At 37.3% G+C, this 12602-nt stretch overlaps 1 long non-coding RNA gene across 1 annotated transcript in view; it reads right to left on the reverse strand.

Annotated features, from left to right (window-relative positions):
- Nucleotides 1–1677: 1677 nt before the first annotated feature.
- The window catches only part of LOC309657213, a 140615-nt gene continuing 129690 nt past the window's right edge, over nucleotides 1678–12602 (reverse strand). Inside the window, exons 3-4 of the long non-coding RNA XR_014261709.1 lie at nucleotides 4002–6654; nucleotides 1678–3035 (exon numbers count right to left, since the gene is read on the reverse strand). This is a non-coding gene — a long non-coding RNA (uncharacterized lncRNA). The remainder of the gene's footprint in view (nucleotides 3036–4001; nucleotides 6655–12602) is intronic.

Here is a 12602-nt window from a genome sequence, read left to right on the forward strand (position 1 = left end):
ACCCTCAGAGGCATGACAGTTTCCTCCCTCACTTCCTCCCAGCTTTGACACCTAGCTTCTAACAGTGGCTGTGTGCTTTCGTGTCTGTTACTCCTTCCATCCACTGCTCCTCCGCAGCTCCAACTCTCACTGGATTCTGGGCAACACTGCCTCTTCCTTCCCTGAAGGGAGAAAGCCTTCAAACCTGGGTTTATTTGAAAAACTGAAAATACTCCTTTCTTCCCACTTCAGCTCTCTTGGTGGTAGTGACTTCCATTGTTGCTATTCTCTGGGTGTCCCAATATTTCTTGCTTGTTCCCTTAACTGTGCATCCCTCAGAAGTGGACCTTTGTTTAAACTCTCTTCACTTAAAACAGCTGACTTGAAGTCTGTTTCTTGCCAGAATTCTGACAGATATAAAGACTATAATAGAGATACTAGTTTATTCAACATTCATTCAATCATAGACTATTTACTGAATGCCTATAGGTGACACTGCACTAGTTATAAGGTATACATCAGTACTTTCTAATAGAACTTGATGGAAATTTTCTGCACTGCCCAATATGCTAGCCACTAGGCATGTGTGATTATTGAACACTTGGAATGTGGCAAATGTGATTGAGCCATTGAAGTCTGAATTTTATTTAATGTTAATTAATTTAAATTTATGTAGCCACATGCAGCTATTGGTCAGTGGCTACTGTATTGGGTAGCACCAGTATGGACTCATTTTAACAGGAGCCTGAATAACTCTTCTGGCTGCATGCACAGTTGGAGAAAGAGCCAGATTTGTTCTCAGCTATGGCTAGGAAGGTGACATTTGAGCTGCTCTGTAGATGAGTGGGTCTTTACCAGGCAGAGAAATGTGGAGAGTGCATTCTGGGCAAAAGGAACATCTTATGTAAATGCTGAGAGGCTTTGGCATATGGAAGGTAAACTCAAGAGTATCACACAGTATTCAAAGCGGTTAGATCACAACGATTAAGAGGGATGTGTGGGAAAAGGAACTGGGAACATGGGTTGGAGCTGCATGGTGATGAATCTTATTTCATGTCCATATTTTGCTAATCTTTTATACTCCATAATAACAGCACTGGGTAGGTCACTTTAAAACATGGATGTTAAGCATCATAGTAATGGTATATTTATATTCCTTTAAAAATATTCCACTGAGCTTTCAATTTCAAAAAATATTTTAGTGATTATTTACAGTATACTCAATTTTGTTGCCCTCTGTCTTTGGACTTTTTCTAGATACAGTGATCTAGCTTGATTCAAGGATGCCCAAGGTGTCACAGAGCATAGATGAGGTACATATAGACAAGACTTGAGAGGATCAGAGAAGAATTTCTGGATAAATTGTTAAGTCTATGTTTGGCCTAAAGAGTGGGTAAGGGTTTTCTAGGTGTATTTGTGTACCTGTGTGGGTTGGGTATTGGCTGGGGGGAGTGATGGGAGTGGAGCAGAATACGTTCCTGTCAGAAAACATTGAATGTGAGGTAATGACAGGAATGAGAGAAAGTTGGAGTGGTCTAAAGTATCAGATCTAAACAGATTTAAGTTATAAAACAATCACTCTGGATGGATATCTGTGTAGAATGGTTTGGAGAGATTAAGAATGGAATGCCAGTTAGAAGGCTGTAGTTACAATGCAGGGAAAACATAATGGTGATTGAACACAGGTAATATGTGTTTGAACACAGGTAATATGTGTTTGAACACAGGTTCTGAGAAATAATATATCTCATTTGTGATCTTTCACACTTCCAAAGCTTATTTATGTTTCTCTGAAAAATAAAACAATGACTCCAGTTTTGTTCTGGGTCATAATAGTAGCTGTTATTTAACAAGTAATTATTATGTGCCACTCTTCCAAGCCTTTGTATGCTGTGTATTATCTTTACTTAATCATCAAAACAACCTTATTAGGCAGGTACTATTATGATCCCCTTATTTTACAGATGGACAAATGGAGGCTTAATGAAGTTAGGTAAAATTTTTAAGGTCACCCTTGGTAATACACAGAGCAGGATTTAAATTTTGGCCATCTGCTTCTAGAACAGACTATTAAGTTCTACCTTCTTCTGTAAACTTGCTAAAAATTACTCTGTGCTGATACTTGCTCAGCATTTGTTGATGAAGTTGTCTTTCCTTTTGTCTTGACTATTGAGTTAACCTGGAAATAAGATTATTTAATACAGAATAAACTTCAAAAAACTTATATCTGTCTTGTAGACTTTAAACAGGAGCGGATGGTCATTTTAAGAAGGATGGGAAAAAAATAAGTGTCAATGTAGCCAAGATCATCCCCTCTTAAGCCATCCAAAGAGATTACCTAATTTACTATACTGTGATTTTTCTTCCTAATATTCTTTTTTTTTTTCTTTTTAAATTTTTAATTTATTTATTTATTTTATTTATTTATGGCTGTGTTGGGTCTCCGTTTCTGTGCGAGGGCTTTCTCCAGTTGCGGCAAGCGGGGACCACTCTACATCGCGGTGCGCGGGCCTCTGACCATCGCGGCCTCTCTTGGTGCGGAGCACAGGCTCCAGACGCGCAGGCTCAGTAGTTGTGGCTCATGGGCCTAGTTGCTCCACGGCATGTGGGATCCTCCCAGACCAGGGCTCGAACCCACGTCCCCTGCATTGGCAGGCAGACTCCCAACCACTGCGCCACCAGGGAAGCCCCCCTAATATTCTTTTTGATCAAAATACTTTTCAGTTTAAATATTTCAATGTGAATAATGTTAAATGTTAATATAATTATTTTAAAGAGATTTTAAGGGCACATGGTTGACAGATTTAGAAAATATCTTTTCTTTTCGTAGACCAGGTTATTGCCAATGAATACTGAAATATGTAAGTTACTGGATGCTTGATGAATATCTGTAGCTATAGGGATCTGTGTTTATAGGACTTACCTTAAGATCACCCATTGCAGTGTAGTATCATCAACTCTCATCTATTTTTTTTCTAGGGATTTTTCCTGTCCAAAGATAGATTCCAGCAAATTGAATTTAGAGATGTCCTTGACCAGAGAGTCCTGCAATGATACTATTTTAATAGAAAGTAGTTTATTGTTATTAGAAAAATTACCAAGCATATTTACTATAGGATCTAAATTTCTTCTCACTTCAAATATGTTGTACAAAGAATATAATTCGGTTAGAGGTGGGGAGTTGTCTGGGTGTCCTCAAAACCCAATACTAATTTAGCTAACAACTCCCACTACTATGGCATTCACTTATGTATACTGGTGGTCCATCAGTCTTGCAGAATTCCATCATCATCATATGAGACGGCATTCACTGAAATAGATTATGCCAATCAGTTCAACCTTGTAAACTTCCTATTTTCCCACTGAATCTGACTTCATATTGATTTCCTCTCACAACAACCTGTCTTTCTTATAAATAGAATATTAGTTTTCATAAAAAAAAACAAATAAAACAACAGCTATACGACAATGGGATGAAACGGAATGAGGGAGAAGAAGAGCTTATGACATTTAGTATCTTTTGACATTCTTCCTAACTGAATGCTTTGGATCTCATTCTTTAGTTGAGGGATGCTTCAGAAGAAACCATAGCACACACTAGTTTTTAGAATAATAACAATAGCAAGTCAATATTTAGAGATAAAACTTCTTAAGGTACAGAAATGTGGGACACTATGATATGTCTGGGAATCCAGGACCAGGAGAATTTTGGTTGTGTTGAAACATAGGATATGTGGGGAATATTTGTGAAAGATGAGGCTTTAAAATGGTGTGAAGGCCAGGTCATGAAAGGTCCGGATCCACTCTAAAGAAGTTGGATCTTATCCATCTGCAATGGGGGACTGCTGAGGGCCTTAAGTAGAGAAATTATATAAACACCAGAAAGCTCACTTGCACTTGCATGATAAAACTGTAAGCCAGAGCTTTGTTATCATCAGACGTATAGCAGCATGGGATTTGGAAACTCAGCACTCCATTCTGGACCCATGTGTTATTTAACTAAAGGACTAGGGGACTCTCACCTCTAAAGCATTGATACCCAGCTTGGTACATGGAGATGGCTGATTTGGTTGAAGCTGAGAATGCTTGGCTGCATTGGAGTCTACTAATGGAGTTCTGCTCCCTTTTCTGGGGCTCCTAGAGCCAATAGAAATCAGTTGAAATCAGGTCAAGTTATCATCAGTGAACTAAAATCACAAGAGTGGTTAATCAACTGTTGTCAAGAGAAAATCCTAAGTCCAACATATGGGAAAATGAGGCTGATGAATCATAGCACCAGCTTGGCTTCAGCCCTCAGGCAAATGAAACTAACTCAGTAAAAATATATTCAGTAGAAACATGACTTGTTCTAATTCTGTCTAAGGCACCTCAGTTCTAGAAGCAGAGCACCCTCCACAGACCTAAAGAGAACAACTTTTTTTCTACCCCTGGAGTCAGACTGCAGGTTCAATGTGTTGGCCTGACTCTTTCCAACTGTGTAAATATTGGACAAGTAACTTAAATGCTCTAGTCCTCATTTTTTGCATCTTAAAAAAATTAAAAGTAAAACTGCCCAAATCTGCCTCAGAGGGCTGGTAAGCTCCCTTGTAAGGGACGCTGTCTATCACCTGTACAGCTGAGTCCCTACTGAATAGCACAGAATCAGGCACATGGAAGGCATCTAATGGATGTTTGTGGAAGTTATGAATGAGTAAGTGAGGAGATCTAAATGCTGTAAGTACATCATGAAAATGCTTTGTAAGCCAGAGAATGCCATATGTATGGTGATATTATGATGCTTCACATTCTAAGCTCACTAAAAATCTACTCATGTTCACATCAAAAGTATATCACATATAAAAGATCTCCAATCACTTTTCCCCTAACACCAAAAAGAAAGAGCTAAACTAATTGTCACTTATTATTTTTTAGACCACAGTGTGCATTTTTTCTGTCATTCTTTATAACAATTCTAAGAAGTAGGAACTATCATTAGCCCAATTTATAGATGAGGAAATCCAGCCTGAGGTAGGCTAAGTAAATTCCCCAAGATAACACTGCAATAAGAGGTGGCGTCAAGACTCAATCCCAGGTTGGTCTGCTCCAAAGAACATGATCCATTCTACTTCTCAAAAGAAAACCTTAGACTTTCCTTTTATTCTAAAAAGTATTGTAGTTTAAAACAAAATCAAACGCCAAGCTGTCAGGTCCTACTGAGTCTACTCGGTGGAATAAGTCTACTTGGTGAAAATGGAATTACTGAATTAAATCGGGCATCATATTTAATTCAGTAGATGTCTTTTCAACCCCCAAACACTACAATTCTATTAACACTGTTTCTTTCTAAGGACACAATTTATTTGGCTTCATCTACGTAAAATCAATATAGGAGGAAAGGTTGGATTCTTCATTCACAGACCTGGGTTTCAATCACTTTTTGTATGCAATTCCACTTTTTAATCTATTACTTTTCATTTGTAAAGCATAAAATTCTCCTTAAACAATCAACGTCCTTCTCTAGAAGATGGTAGTTTGTTATTTATGCAATAACTTAATATATTTTTGATGCTTTTAGAAGTTGGAGGCATTATCCTAAGAAAAATGTAAAAAATACTGCCTAAAGCTCTAAGTAAAGTGTTATCATATTACAGTGAAAAGAAATGTAAAGTAGTTGAAGTCAAGCAAAAGGGAAGGTCATTATAAGTAAACAGGGGAAATTCCTGGATGCCTTTTGCCAGAATTACTGCTTGGTTCACCCATTGTCTCTGTCTTTGCTTGTCCTTTCTTGTTTCTTACTCTTCTCCTCTCTTCTCTCCTCTCTGCTCCTATCTCAACTCATCCTTTACGCACAGCCAGCTGTGCCTCAGGGGAACCTCAGCTCCTGCACCAGTCTCCCCCAAACCAACTTACTCAGTATTGGAGATATTATTTCAAAACCGTGGGAAAGGTGATCTAGTCAAGGACCCACTCTGTTCCACTCTGGTCAGGGCGGTTGGATTGCCATATTGCCTGTGATATTTACTGACATATACTGGCTCTCTAACAAAGGGTATAGGCCAAAAGAGGATAACTGATACTCTAATGTAAGAGGATGGCTCTTCTGAAAATACAACACAAATGGGAACATTATTAAAAGAATGGTTAGCAGCTCTGTGAAAGGAATGTCTGAGAATGTCATATCCATATGTGCATCAAAGGAGATGGAATCTAAATCTTCAACTTCAAACACAAAATTAATTTCTATAAAATATTAAGTTCATGTATAAGTTCATGAAGAACCAATACACATTATTCCTTCGATACATTTGTTTTTAGTATAGGCTAAAAGTACATTATCCCCAAACAGTTCTCTGAATAATGAGAATACTATAGTGTTACTAAATTAATTTGGGTTATTTGATTGCTTTACAAAAATATTGGAAGGAAATATTACCTGAAAATAAAAGTACTATAAATATTTTAAATTTATAATTGGTATGGACTTTTATAACATACCCTTACTTATAGTTCAGTTGATCACAGTTCAATTAAACCTTTTATAAGCCATTGAAGTCTGTTTATCTATTAGCATCCAAACATATCATCAAGAGAAATGAGAGCTCATCTAACTATTGTCATTAAATATTTCTGTCTTCTTTCATCCCTTAGCATCTCTGTGCTTCATTTCCTTCATCTGGCAAATGGAGATCCATCCATCTGAAAAAAAAAAAACAAACCTTATTTTGAATACTTATTTTGAATAGGTACAAAGTATGGCACTACTAGTTACTGAGGGGTGTGCCTGGCTTGAACATTTCTCAAGCAACTTCTTGAGGGTCAAAGGAGCTGAAAGATGTAATGAATTGGAAAAGAATAAATTGTAATACACACACATGATATTGTTATTTTCTACTTTTGGATCCTGTAGAGTATCCAAGGAAACATAAAAGTCTTTTGGTCTTCCGGGCAACTAAAAATGGAAAGCTGCCACAGGAAGAATCCACTGCACAAATAGTGATTAATATGAAATAGCTAATTAGACTGAGCCCCTGGAGAAAGTACAAAAAGCTGAGAGATGGAGAGGTGCATATTGCTCTGTTTGTTCTACCAAAATGAAAGCCTTCTCCTGTTTACATTTCTTCTTATTAATATGCTACACAGACTACAGCAGATCCCATTTTACTCTGTTTGCAGGGCTATGAGAAGGTGACTCAGGGGTACCTAATGAAGAATGACAAGCACCTAATATCAGTCAAATGTTTCATTATTACTTTTACATTAATCTCCCCTTCTGCAAAGATTAATCAATGTGCTTAACTGGAAAAACTAGGAGGAAATATGGACAGCATGGAGATCAAATTAATCCTGGCCTTTTGAACACAAGTAAAGAATTTGGATGAATACTGAAAAAGGTAGTAAAACAGGATTCCATTTGAACAAGAGCAATTTAACCACCACACAAAGCAGAATAGTCTGTGCATTTGGGCATCTATGGCTTCAATTGAACTCAGGAAGAACTGAGTGCTTTGTAGATTGTGTGAGTCTTAGCTCAAGTCTGAACTGGCAAATAAAAAGTCCTGTACTTTCAGGTTGTATTATAAACTCAGAGTCCAGCCTCCACCCCCCACCCCCTTTAAAAGAAGTTTTCTGGATTATTTCTAGAAACATCTCTCAAGCACAGGAAGTAGACTTTCAGCAATTATCCATGCTCCCTGGACAGAAATTTCTCTGCTCCTCCTCTGAGTTCTTCTATCAGAGAAGTCCGGGGAGCTCTTCCAAGCTTAGACCATGGAGACAGCTTCCTGAGAACCGGGAAGAGAGGTGGGATAGAGTGAGCTCCATTTATCCACCTGAACCAGAGAAAGAAACTGTTTTCCTGTAAACTTGATCCAGTTCCTTTCGCACACTCACCAGTCATCTTCTGCCTAAATTGGCAAGGAGTGTTAAGTGGAAAGAACGCCGTTATCATAGCCATTTATTGAACTCTTGCTATTTGCTAGACACTGAAGTAAAGGGCTTTACATTTATGATTTGATTTAGCCTTCAAATGGCATCAGTATATTTTTATTTTATAGATAAGGAGATTCAGCCTTTGTGCAGAAACCCTGGATGTTGAAGTAAAACGTGATTACTCAGGCAGAATTAAGTCCTTTTGGGACAGACGATAAAGATTCCAGTAGCAAGACATCTCTCCTAATAAAGCTGTCTTAGCCTCCCTGAACCTACCCTGTAAAATGAATCTGGATAGTTACGGTGCTGTGCTGGGAAACGGATTTTAATTTTGAAGTAAACGAAGTCTTTATAAAGTCAGCCATCTCCTAATACAACACTATATGTTACATTCAAAGCATGGGCATTACTATGCATCCAACAAAATCTTCTAGTTTCCCCTAGTCAGATGATCCTTTTTTAATTGTTGCTAGTCAGGACCAATGGGCCAGTATTACAGGGGGAGAAGTATAACTTTTTTTTTTTAATACAACTTTCACATTCATATAGTCTGACTCTAAAATGGATTCTTTAAACCCTTGCCATGTAACCTGCAGTCCAGGAATTAGTAGCATTGTCATCACCTTGTAATCTGCTAAAAAGGAAGAATTTCAAACTCTGCTCTAGGGGTACTGCATCATAATCTGCATTTAAACAAGATACCCACATAATTAGTATGCACATAAGAATTTAGTGGCATTGCTTTATGCCATCATTTCATTGGTGTTCAATCCTGGCTGGGTATCATAATCATTTTGGAGTTTTGTAAACCTACAGTCTTGCCAACCTCACTTTGGGGTGAGATTGGGGATACATAGGTTTGCTAAACTCCACTAGGGATTTTGATATTTAGCCAAAGTTAGTTTTGACCTCAGCCTTTGTGATTATCTAGGTAGGTAACAGAGACCTGGGCCAAGGATGGAGAAACATCTCTCAAAGGCTGGGAACACTCTCTGGGTACAGTTTAAGATGGCAACATCAGAAAGTCTTGTATTCTCTCCTGGGAGAGAAATTAAAGAATTTCTCCACTGAATTTTAAAGATGGTAAACCTTTCCAAAACCATTCTGTTGCTTCCTTTATCATATTCTCCCTCTTTTACCAAACTCTATCTACTCACCCTCCATTCACCATGAGAAAGAATAAGCAACAAAGAGTGTATAAAAATGAGATTCTCTTTCTTTTTTGTCCTCAATTCTGCTTCTGGGGAAGGAATGGAGCCAATAAAGATTGGGAAAACATTCTCCCCTATCTTCCTTTATGCTTTATAAGGCTACTTCATGTTCTTTTCTCACTAACCAACAAATGTCTAAACCTTTTGCCTTTTATGTGTCCTGACTTTATCTTATTATCTTTATTGATAATCTCTTTGGCCCAGAACATATTTTGGGAAAGTGAACATTTCAAAAGTGGGGTGTTCAGCAATTAAACCTTTCTACTGTCTTCAAGGCAGTAGAGCTAAAATGTGTTTGTTGAAATAACTATGGAATATGAATACATTAATTCATAAACCCACATCTAAGCATATAAACAGGCTTCTCCTGGGTTATGTATTTGTATTTGTGTCTTTGGCCATTTGTAAGCACTTAATGTTGAATCTTCTTTCCCAGAACTACCTTATAAGTCTCTTCTTACTTGTTCACCTAAAGAACAGAGAGGCAGTACTTAAAAGAAAGAGGAAGTAGTAGAGATGCTTTGCTTTGGCAACCATACTTTCAATATTTTGTTTTTCTCCCACCCTTACAAATTATCTCTTGGCAATGTTTATATTAATAGCTATCGTTTTAATAATGTTTATTTTTTGGCACCATGTGTTTCAGGGCCACTAGGCGCCTGGACAAAATTTACTAAACAAAACGACAAAATTAACCAAATAAGACAATAAGTCCAAATAAAGAGTGCATAAGCCTAGAGCAGAGATTAAAGTAATACAAGCAAACATAATACTGACTTGCCCCTAACAATGAAGTATTGAAGCAGTAATATTTGGGGGATGCAGCTGTTCACTTGAGCAGGGCACTTTGCAGGCTGCTGGGCAGGGATGCCATCATCGAGATCTTCATTTGAGGATTATATCTATTCTCTTCTTAGGGCAATTTACTTCTTTAATAGACAGACTTCTTCAATGAACACAAGGCTACCACTTAGACAAAATGTTTGGATGGATTTGAGATTGTGTCAGTGCTGTTCCAATTCCAACACTGTCACTCTCTGTCTATCACCAGAGATTCAATATTTTTCATCATCTATAAAATAGTAACTATATCATTTAGCGTTGCTGTGAGAAGTTAATGACATTATTTATGAAAAGTCATGGTCCAGTAAACACTCTATAGATAAAACCTATTATCAGTATTGCCACTGATTTTTCTTTTCCTTCAAATAGGTTTATTTTACAATGAACAATAAGTAACAGAGGAACATTTCCAAAAGTCTTTCATAGAGCTTCCTAATTTAAACTTAAGTCACAGGTACCTTTGCTCAAACTAAAAAAATTAAACCACCACATTAAAATAAATTTCAGGAAAGTTCAGAAATTACCATTCTTTTATCTTTTATTCCAATAGGACTCACAGATAGAAATAATGCAATCAAAAAGGACACCTATGGCAAATAATTGCACCAATAAGATTTATTTTTAAAAATCAGTGGGATGGAGATTACATGAGTATATGTATTTGTAAATATTCAGTGAACTGTTCTCTTCAAATGGGTACATTTCATTGAATGTAAATTTTTGTTAACATCTTTATTGGAGTATAATTACTTTACATTGTTGTGTTACTTTCTGCTGTATAACAAAGTGAATCAGCTATAAGTATACTTATATCCCCATATCCCCTCCCTCTTGTGTCTCCCTCCCACCCCCCTCCCTATCCCACCCCTCTAGGTGGTCAAAAAGCACCGAGGTGATCTCCCTGTGCTATGCGACTGCTTCTCACTAGCTATTGATTTTACATTTGGTAGAGTATATATATCCATGCCACTCTCTCACTTCATCCCAGCTTACCCTTCTCCCTCCCCATGTCCTTAAGTCCATTCTATACGTCTGCATCTTTATCCCTGTCCTGCCTCTAGGTTCTTCAGAGCCATTTTGTTTTTAGATTCCAAATATATCTGTTAGCATATGGTATTTGTTTTTCTGACATACTTCACTCTGTATGACAGATTCTAGGTCAATCTACCTCACAACAAATAACTCAATTTCGTTTCTTTTTATGACTAATATTCCATTCTATATATGTTCCACATCTTCTTTATCCATTCATCTGTAGATGGACACTTAGGTTGCTTCCATGTCCTGGCTACTGTAAATAGTGCAGCAATGAACATTGTGGTACATGACTCTTTTTGAGTTATGGTTTTCTCAGGGTATATGCCCAGTAGTGGGATTGCTGGGTCGTATGGCACTTTTTAGATTTTTGAGGAACCTCCATACTGTTCTCCATAGTGGCTGTATCAATTTACATTTCCACCAACAGTGTAGCAGGGTCCCTTTTCTCCACACCCTCTCCAGCATTTACTGTTTGTAGATTTTTTGATGATGGCCATTCTGACTGGTGTGAGGTGATAACTCATTGTAGTTTTGATTTGCATTTCTCTAATGATTAGTGATGTTGAACATCCTTTCATGTGTTTGTTGGCAATCTGTATATCTTCTATGGAGAAATACCTATTTAGGTCTTCTGCCCACTTTTGGATTGCATTGTTTGTTTTTTGTTACTGAGCTGCATGAGCTGCTTGTATATTTTGGAGACTAATCCTTTGTCAGTTGCTTCATTTGCAAATATTTTCTCCCATTCTGTGGGTTGTCTTCTTGTTGTGTTTATGGTTTCCTTTGCTGTGCAAAAGCTTTTAAGTTTCATTAGGTCCCATTTGTTTATTTTTCTTTTTATTTCCACTTCTCTAGGAGGTGGGTCAAAAGGATCTTGCTGTGATTTATGTCATAGAGTGTTGTGCCTATGTTTTCCTCTAAGAGTTTTATAGTGTCTGGCCTTATATTTAGGTCTTTAATCCATTTTGAGTTTATTTTTGTGTATGGTGTTAGGGAGTATTCTAATTTCATTCTTTTACATGTAGCTGTCCAGTTTTCCCAGCACCACTTATTGAAGAGGCTGTCTTTTTTCCATTGTATATTCTTGCTTCCTTTATCAAAGATAAGGTGACCATATGTGCATGGGTTTATCGCTGGGGTTTTTAACCTATTCTATTGATCTATATTTCTGTTTCTGTTCCAGTACCATACTGCCTTGATTACTGTAGCTTTGTCGAGTACTCTGAAGACAGGGAGCCTGATTCTTCCAGCTCTGTTTTTCTTTCTCAAGATTGCTTTGGCTATTCAGGGTCCTTTGTGTTTCCATACAAATTGTGAAATTTGTTGTTCTTGTTCTGTGAAAAATGCCATTGGTAGTTTGATAGGGATTGCATTGAATATGTAGATTGCTTTGGGTAGTACAGTCATTTTCACAATGTTGATTCTTCCAATCCAAGAACATGGTATATCTCTCCATCTGTTTGTATTGTCTTCAATTTCTTTCATCAGTGTCTTATACTTTTCTGCATACAGGTCTTTTATCTCCTCAGGTAGGGTTATTCCTAGGTATTTTATTCTTTTTGTTGCAATGGTAAATGGGAGTGTTTCCTTAATTTCTCTTTCAGATTTTTCATCATTAGTGTA

Source organism: Balaenoptera physalus, assembly GCF_965194825.1.
Source record: "Balaenoptera physalus genome assembly, chromosome: 3".
Classification (NCBI taxonomy): Eukaryota; Metazoa; Chordata; class Mammalia; order Artiodactyla; family Balaenopteridae; genus Balaenoptera; species Balaenoptera physalus.